Here is a 9156-nt window from a genome sequence, read left to right on the forward strand (position 1 = left end):
CCCATGACCACGGCTGAAGCTGAGAGGTGCTTCTCAACCTTGAAAAGAATAAAAACTTTTCTCAGAAACACCATGACCCAGGAGAGGCTGAATGCACTGGCAATGCTCTCCATGGAAAAGAGACTTGTTACTGAGATGACTGACTTTAATCAGAGAGTCATTGAGAAATTTGCTGGCCAGAAAGAAAGGAGAGCAAAATTTATGTTCAAGTAGTCAACATGCTTTTTGGTACTGCTATGTATTTATTTTCACCCACAAAAAAAGCGCCCCCCCCTCCCAAAATAATTATCACCAGCCGCCACTGTTTTAACCAAATAATCTTAAAATAGATCCAGATTTATATACACTCACTGACCACTTTATTAGATACACCTGCACACCTACTTATTTGTGATTATCATATCAGCCAATCGTGTGGCAGCAGTACAATGCATAAAATGATGCAGATATGGGTCAGGAACTTGAGTTAATGTTTGCATAAATCATCATAATGGGGAAAAAATATGATCTCAATGATTTCGACCATGGCATGATATTTGGTGCCAGGTATGAATATTTCTGTAACTGCTGATGTGGGATTTTCACACACAATGGTCTCTAGAGTTTACTAGAGGTCAACGGACAATGGACAGACTGGTTTATGCTGACCAAATGGCTACAGCAACTCTGTACAAATGTAGTGAGCAGAATAACATCTCAGAATGCACAATATGTTGAACCTTGAGGTGGATGGGCTACAACAGCAGAAGACCCCGTCAGGTTCTCCTTCTGGCAGCCAAGTACAGATAGCTGAAGCTTCAGTGGGCCTACCATCTGTGTGCCACAGCAGAAATTGAGATTCATCAGACCAGGCAATGTTTTTCCAGTCTTTAGCTGTCCAGTTTTGGTGAGCTTGTGGCCACCTCAGCTTTTTGTTCTTGGCTGACAGAAGTGGAACCCAACGTGGTCTTCTGTTGTCAGAGCCCATCCACCTCAGGGTTTGACATGTTGTGCATTCTGAGATGCTATTCTGCTCACCACAATTCTACAGAGTGGTTATTTGAGTTACAGTAGCTTTTCTGTCTGCTCGAACCAGTCTGGCCATTCTGTTGACCTCTCTCATCAACAAGGCATTTCCATCCACAGAACTGCCGATCACTGGATGTTTTTTGTTTTTGGCACCATTCTGAGTAAACTATAGAGACTGTTGTGCGTGAAAATACATGCAGACCAGCAGTTACAGAAACACTCAAACCAGTCTGTCTGGCACCAATAATCATGCCACAGTCCAAATCACTGAGATCACATTTTAACCCATTCTGATGGTTCATGAAATGAAGCTCCTGACCTGTATCTGCTTGATTTTATGCATTGTAGTGCTGCTACACGATTGGCTGATTAGATACTCGCATGAATAAGTAGATGTATAGGTCTACCTACAACCCGAATTCCCAAAAACTATGAAAAATGCCAAAAAAAAGCAAAAGGGAGTGTTTTTAAGTTATATTCCCCCTTTGCTATATTGAAAGCACTAAAACTAAACATTATATGATGTTTTATCTTGTGAAATTCATTGTTTCACAAGAAAATGTACATTCATTTCAAATCAGATGATTGCAACCCACTCCAAAAAAGTTGGGACAGTCGAGTGTTTACCACTGTGAAACATCACCATTTTTTCTAATAACACTTATTAAGCATTTAGGCACTGAATACATAAGTTTGTTAAGTTTAAAAAGTGGAATTTCCCCCCATTCATCCATTTTGCAGGTCTTCAGCTGCACAATTGTACGGGGTCTTCTTTGCCGTATTTAGCGTTTCATAATGCACCACACATCCTCAATTGGAGATGGTCAGGACAGCATGCATGCCAATCTAGCACCGACACTCTCTCCTTATTTGACCAGTATGTTTTTTGAAGTTGTCCTGCTGAAAATTCTGGGACGTCCCTGAAATGTGTACATATCTGTCTGCATTAATGGTGCCCTCACAAATGTGCGAGTTACCCATGCCATAGGCACTGACACTGGCCCATACTGGCACTGGCTTTTGGACTTGACGCTGATAACAGCTTGGATGTTCCTTTTCCTCTTTGGCCCGGAGAACACGGTGGCTGTGTTTTTCAAAAACTTTTTGAAATGTGGACTCATCGGACCAAAAAAATTGGTTCGTCTGTTCTACTTCCTATAAGCTAAGACCGAGCCCAGAGAAGTCATCAGCACTTCTGGACAGTGTTGATGTAGGGCTTCTGCTTTACATAGTAAAGTCTTAACTTGCATCTGTGGATGCAGCGGCGAGTGGTGCTGACTAACAAAGGTTTACTAAAGTAATCCCAAGCCCATGTTCATGATATCAATTACAGATGAATGAAGTTTTTTAAGACAATGATGTCTGAGGGATCAAAGATCACATGCATTCAGAAGTGGTTTTCATCTTGACCTTAACGCACCGAGATTTGACCAGACTCCTTGAATCTTTTAACAATATTGTGCACTGCAGATGGTGAAATGCCAAAATTCTTACAGTTTACCTTTGAGGAATATTGTTCTCAAAGTGCTGGATTATTTGTTGAAGCATCGGTTGGCAAAATGACAAATCTCGAATGATCCTTGCTCTTGAAGGACTAGGCTGTTTTTGGAGGCTCCTTAAATATGAAACATTTGCCTCACCAGTTTAACATCTCCTGTTTCACGTTACCTTGCTCTTTTAACTTGTCAAAATTTGATTAGTCTTAAATTGCCACTGTCTCAACTTTTTTGGAGCATACTGCAATCATATGATTTGAAATTACTGTACATTAAAAGAAAAATCACAAAGTAAAACATATAATGTGTAGCAGTAGTGTTTTCAATTTAGCAAAAGGTGAATATAAATTACAAATCATTACTTTTTGTTTTATTAGCATTTTTCATACTGTCCCAACTTTTGTGGAATTGGGGTTGTAATAAAGTGGTTGTGATACAAAAACAGACAATTTTCTAGTGTTTTCAGGAACTCTTGACTGGTTATAAAATGAACATGGAATCCATGTAAATATTTTTAATTTATGTCCAGGCATGCCAATTTGCCCCACATAGACTTATGTTTTCGGTAGGCAGCACATGCTTCAGGAGCCAAATGCTCTAAAGCAAATATAAACGGTGATCCAAAACTGAGAGAAATCAATAAAAGTCATGAATTCACAGTCCATACAGAGTCTGGAAAGAACAAACAGGAAACCATCAATCAAATGTTTGGGAACAACTGCATGCATTGTCATGCACTGTCCCATAAACCATTCATAATGCGCATGGTGAAATAAATGAGGTCATAAACAGCGTGTCTTAATATAAGCACACTGTGCAGACAAGCTGCCCAAAGTGTGTGTAATATTTCAGACACGCAGCACTAAAAGTTCGCTGATGTTTATTGTAACTAGGAAAACAAAAAAGTAACGCAAGTGCATTTGCATGTTTCACTTTAAACTGTGTAACTGTTTCAGTGTGCAAACTGAAATATGAAAGAGGTGAATAAAGTTGACGCTCATTAAAATGAGGCAAAGTAATGCAAGATTGTATGTACAATCACAAAGTCATGACTCATTCTTGCTCATGACTCATTGCTGGTATTTGCAACGTTAATAGCCAATGAGAAGAAGCTAAAACAAGCAACACCCTCCCGCGTTTATTATTGACGTGCTCAGATGAACGTGTGGGGTTGACTGAGGTCTTCCATACACCAGAGCGTTCATGTAGTGCTTACAAAAGAGTATAAACATTGCTGCCTTTGCTTGATATCGTAACTGCTTGGCAAAACTAAATGGCTTATTTAGAACCCTTGGAAACAAACGGATTGCTCTGAGGCCAGAAACAACCCCTACTCAAGTATGCGAGACACGGATGCTTGCCCAATGCGTTGCAATTGCGAAGTCCCATTGTAGCACATAAACTGCATTCTTGCTTTACTGTAGTGATAACAAACCACAGTACTCAATCGGGCAATAGAGTTACCTTCAAATGCCCAAATGGGGTGCAAAATTAGAATTTTGTGGACTACATGAATAATGTGACACGAAATGCAGTATTTCATGACAAAATGCAATTACACTTAAAGGAATGTTCCAGGTTCAGTACAAGCTGAGCTCAATCGAAAGCATTGTGGCATAAGGTTGATTACCACAAAAAGTTATTTAGACTCATTCCTCCTTTTCTTTAAAAAAAGGCAAACATATAGTTCCCAGTGAGGTACTTACAATGGAAATGTATGGGGGCTGATTTTTTAACATTAAAATACTTTTTCAAATGTATAGCCAGAAGGCATAAAGGATATATGTGTAAACATTATTTTAGTGTGATAAAATCACTTGCAAACATTTTCTGTGTAAAGTTATAGCCAGTTTTACAACTGGATACAACTATAATCACTGGCTTCCGATAACGGCTGTCTGAGCGAGTCGAGTTACGGCATACGCTCCGGCGAGAAGTCACAAACGTGGAAGCACAGGGGATAGAGGAAGCCATTGATTATAGTTTTTAAAGTTATAAATATGAATATTTTCGTACAAAAACGCATCGCTTTGCTTCAGAGGGCCTTTATTAACCCCCTGGAGCCGCATGAATGACTTCTTTGATGGATGGATGTGCTTTTTTGTGCTTCAAAATCTAAGGTACCATTCACTCCCATAATAAAGCTTGGAAGAGACAGGATATTTTTAATATAACTCAGATTGTTTTTGGCTAAAGAAGAAAGTCATATAAACCTAGGATGGCTTGAGGGTTAGAAAATGATGGGATCATTTAAATTTTGGGGTGAACAAACCCTTTAATGGCAAATTTGCTGCAAAGTTGCTGCAAATTCGCAACAGATAATTTTCACGTGCAAATGAGCCTTGCGGCTTATTTGCGGCAAATTGTCTATTGTTGCCAAAGGTTTGCCAGAGGCTGACCTCTACTGGCGAAGAGCTGCAATCTTCTGGCATATATTCAAATCAAAAGCAAAAATGTCTGGCAAGTTTGGGCCTAGTTTACATTTTAAACACTGTAACCAAGATTTTTTTCTCCTTTTTATTTTTTTTTTAAAGAAAAGGAGGGACTAGTCGAAACAACTTTTCATGGCAATCAAAATTATGACACAAATGCTGCAGATATAGCTTAACTTGTATTGAACCCGGAACATTCCTTTAAATGTATATTGTGAACAGATTGACAAAAGCCAGTTGCATTTAGTCTATAGAATGTAATGTTGGCACTTCATTTTGTGCACAACATTCTAAACCAAAAACTGATTTTTGCACAAAACTGAGAAAAGTTCCTTCCATTTTGTGAACATAAGGGTGAATGTTCTTTTTGTTTCATGAATAACAGAAAACACCTTTCATGAAAGGGGGCTGTCTTGGTCACGAAATGCATGTGGTCCACAAAATGATTTTTGTAAACTTGATACATGTCACAAAATTTATTTTGTCTATGAAAGTGGTCGTCCACCTAATAATTTTTGTACATTCCAGTTCATGAGCCAGACAACTCTTTTCGTGGACTAAATGCATTTTGTGACATGCTGAATCATGAAATTAAGATACAAAATCATTTTGTGGACTTAATGTATTTTGTGACAAGGAATCATGAAATGGAATTTATAAAAAAAAAATTGCTGGACAAAATGCATTTTGTAACATGCTGGGTGCATTTTGTCCATAAAAAGGTGTTTTATGTTATCCACAACATGAAAAGTACATTCACTGTCCACAAAATGGAAAGAGCTTTGTCTATTCTCGTAGACAATTGCAACCAGCTTTTTTCTGTATGTGCACAAAATGCATTAAAGTGTAATTGCATTTCATCATCTATTATTGCATTTGTGTCACGTTTTACATTAAATCCACAAAAATAGACATTTTACCTTTGGCGACCCATAAGCCCCTGCCATTAAACCAGATTATTATTATTTAGGTAGCTAGCTATGAACATGTTTATAAGATCTAACCCTTGATCCTAACCTTTTTTGTTTTAGGTACCCTCATTCTGTAAGGTTAAGGACCAATTCATCATCACCAAACCTCAACACTAAATTCATATTATACTAGATTTCCTTAAAAAGAACTGAATGTGTCCAGTTTAGACATAGTGAGATTTGGAAAGTGATGTTTGGTGAAATGAATTACCAGAACCTGCCAAAGTTTGCCTCACTCAAATACCACCAGACAGTGGTGGAAACTGTTGTTTACCCTGAGTGCATAGTCATCATAATTCAAGTACAATTTGTTTTCAGTTTCATACATTCTTAGCTCTGCCAAGACTTCAGCAGAAACACAATTTTGGTGTAATCACATCACAACTGGACATTTAGCCTTAACGGTTTCTTGTATCCAAAATATGCATTCCATGTATAATCAGTTTACCCTTGAACACCTTGTCACCCACAATTAATTCCACATTCACCACTGTGAACAACAAACGGTGTTTCACACATTTATAGTAGAATAATGGAAAGGTCAAATCAGAGTAGAATGACTAAAATGGAGAGATATTATGCTATAATACAAAGGGTATTTGGGGATTAAAAAGAAGTTTTTAACCACAGACTAATCTTAAGCACTGTTCTAGAGGCTTTGACAATTGAAAGCCTACAATTCCATTGGTGTGAAATTCCTTCTTGAAGAGCACTATTACATGAACTCAAGCACACCATTAAACTAATATTTCTCATCATTCAAGGGTCTGTTACATGATTTTTTCCATTTCTGGATTTAATTCATACCATTCAAATCTCCCTGCTTTTTAGAAATTCAGAGCAAACATTTCCATGACTGCAAGCCAGCTATGGAACTGGATCTGCAAAGTAGCTCTTATATTTTTTTATGCTAGAAACAAAATATGGTACTTAAAAGTGTAGAATTAATTCAGGATATATACTGTAGTTGACAGAAAAGACTAAAAGAGTTAGGGAAAGTCACTGCCTTTAATTCCACGTTTGCTGTACAGCTAATTTAGCCATTAGCGGTAATGGCTAATTTAGGTTTCATTGCTAAAACAAACTGCCACATTTAGAGAAATTATCATTAATGTTCGGAGTAGAGCCGCTGCTTCTTTGCGTCGAAAGGAGTCAGTTGAGGTGGTTTGGGCATCTAGTAAGGATGCCCCCTGGCCGCCTCCCTAGGGAGGTGTTTCAGGCACGTCCAGCTGGGAGGAGGCCTCGGGGAAGACCCAGGATTAGTTGGAGAGATTACATCTCCAAACTGGCCTGGGAACGCCTCGGGGTCCCCCAGTCAGAGCTGGTTAATGTGGCTCGGGATAGGGAAGTTTGGGGCCCCCTGCTGGAGCAGCTGCCCCCGCGACCCGACTTCGGATAAGCGGTTGAAGATGGATGGATTATTAATGTGCACTGTCTGTGTAAATCGAAACAGAATAAAGTTTTTTTTTAACAAATTGTGGTTTCCCATGAGGAGACATTTGTTCTAATGAGTTCTAATATAGCTAGAGAAAGTTTATTAGCATTCCGATTCATCTCAATTGAGGTTACTCTGCTTGTGCATTCAGCCTCGTAAGTACAACCTAAATGCTGCCATCTTAGTTCCCCTTCTGTCATTCACTCGACATGGTGTTGATGTAGTTACACTAGGGGTTGCTTTTGGGAGCCCGATTCACCTTCAGATATTTGAGTAATTCCAATGAGAAATTGGCCAGTTGAATTTGCCTGCCACTCCCCTTGACATACGGGTATAAAAGGGAGACGGATTCATTCATACTTTTTCTTCGGAGTCGAACGGTTGTATTGACAGAAAGCTGAATACCACTGCAGTTCCATTCACCTCTCTGCGAAGCATTGCTGTTGGATATACGGCACATTCCAGTGGTTCTCTCTCCACTCTGCACTCCGCAGCAGACTGCCTCACGTGCCTGGGCCATAAGCACGTTGAGGAAGCGTTCGTTCACTGCGAGAACATGACCATGGCAATGTTGTGGTCGCGGCTTTCTTTATTCCGAGGGAAAGCCACTTCGGCTGTCCCCCTCGCGGCTCCTCCTACCTACGGGTACGAGACCGCTTTAGCTGAGGCTGAAGGTGATTCGGGGCTTCAGTGGGTATGGTTCCACCGGATAAATCCCTACGGACTGCCCACTCCCCGGTATGCTCATTCGCTTCCGTCCAGCACTGGGATGACGCAGGCTTACCTCACTGCCAGCCTTGCTCTACCGGAGCTCGTGAGCCGGTTGAGATGTTGATGGCTGCATCGGTGAGCGCCTTGGTGATGTCAGACACCGAGGACTCGACCAGGCTGCCACATTTGGGTGTGGCAGCCCAGTCCGAGACCGAAGCAGAGCTGACTGCCATGCTCGCCATGCTTGCCCAACATTCACGGCTTGACAACTGGACCCCCCCCCCCAAGTCCCACTCTTCCCGGAACTGCACGATGAGCTGACGTGGTTGTGAACGTAATCCTTCAGCTCGTCCTTCGGGCAGAGATTGCGGTCCTCCTTCAGAAGGACACGATAGAGCTTGTCCCTCCAGCCGAGATGAGACAGGAGTTTTATAGCCCTTATTTCATTGTTCCCAAGAAGGTCGGTGGGCTGCGGCCAATCTTGGACCTGCGAGTTCTGAACCGGGCCTCGTACAGACTCCCGTTCAAGATGTTGACGCAGAAGCACATTTTGACATGCATCCAGCATTAAGATTGGTTTGCGGCAGTAGACCTGAAGGACGCACACTTCCACGTCTCGATTTTGCCTCGACACGTAACCTTCCTACGGTTCGCGTTCGACGGTCGGTACAGAGTCCTCCCCTTCGGCTTGTCTCTGTCTCCTTGCATCTTCGTGAAGATCACAGAGACAGCCCTTACCTCGTTAAGGGAAGTGGGCGTCCGCATACTGAACTACTTCAATGACTGGCTGATTCTAGCACGCTCCCGAGAGTTACTGTGTGCACACAGGGACCAGGTCCTCATGCACCTCAGCCATTTAGGGCTTCGGGTCAACTGGGAAAAGAGCAAACTCTCCCCGGTTCAGAGCATCTCATTTCTCAGCATGGAGTTAGACTCGGTGTCAATGATAGCGCACCTCATGAACGAGCACACACAGTCAGTGCTGAAATTCCTGAACTTATCCAGGCAGCAAATGTCAGTCCCACTGAAATATTTTCTCCTGGGGCATATGGCATCCACAGCAGTGGTCATACTGATCGGTTGCTGGGTTCGGTGCGTGCTTA

Source organism: Xyrauchen texanus, chromosome 36 (genome assembly GCF_025860055.1).
Source record: "Xyrauchen texanus isolate HMW12.3.18 chromosome 36, RBS_HiC_50CHRs, whole genome shotgun sequence".
Classification (NCBI taxonomy): domain Eukaryota; kingdom Metazoa; phylum Chordata; class Actinopteri; order Cypriniformes; family Catostomidae; genus Xyrauchen; species Xyrauchen texanus.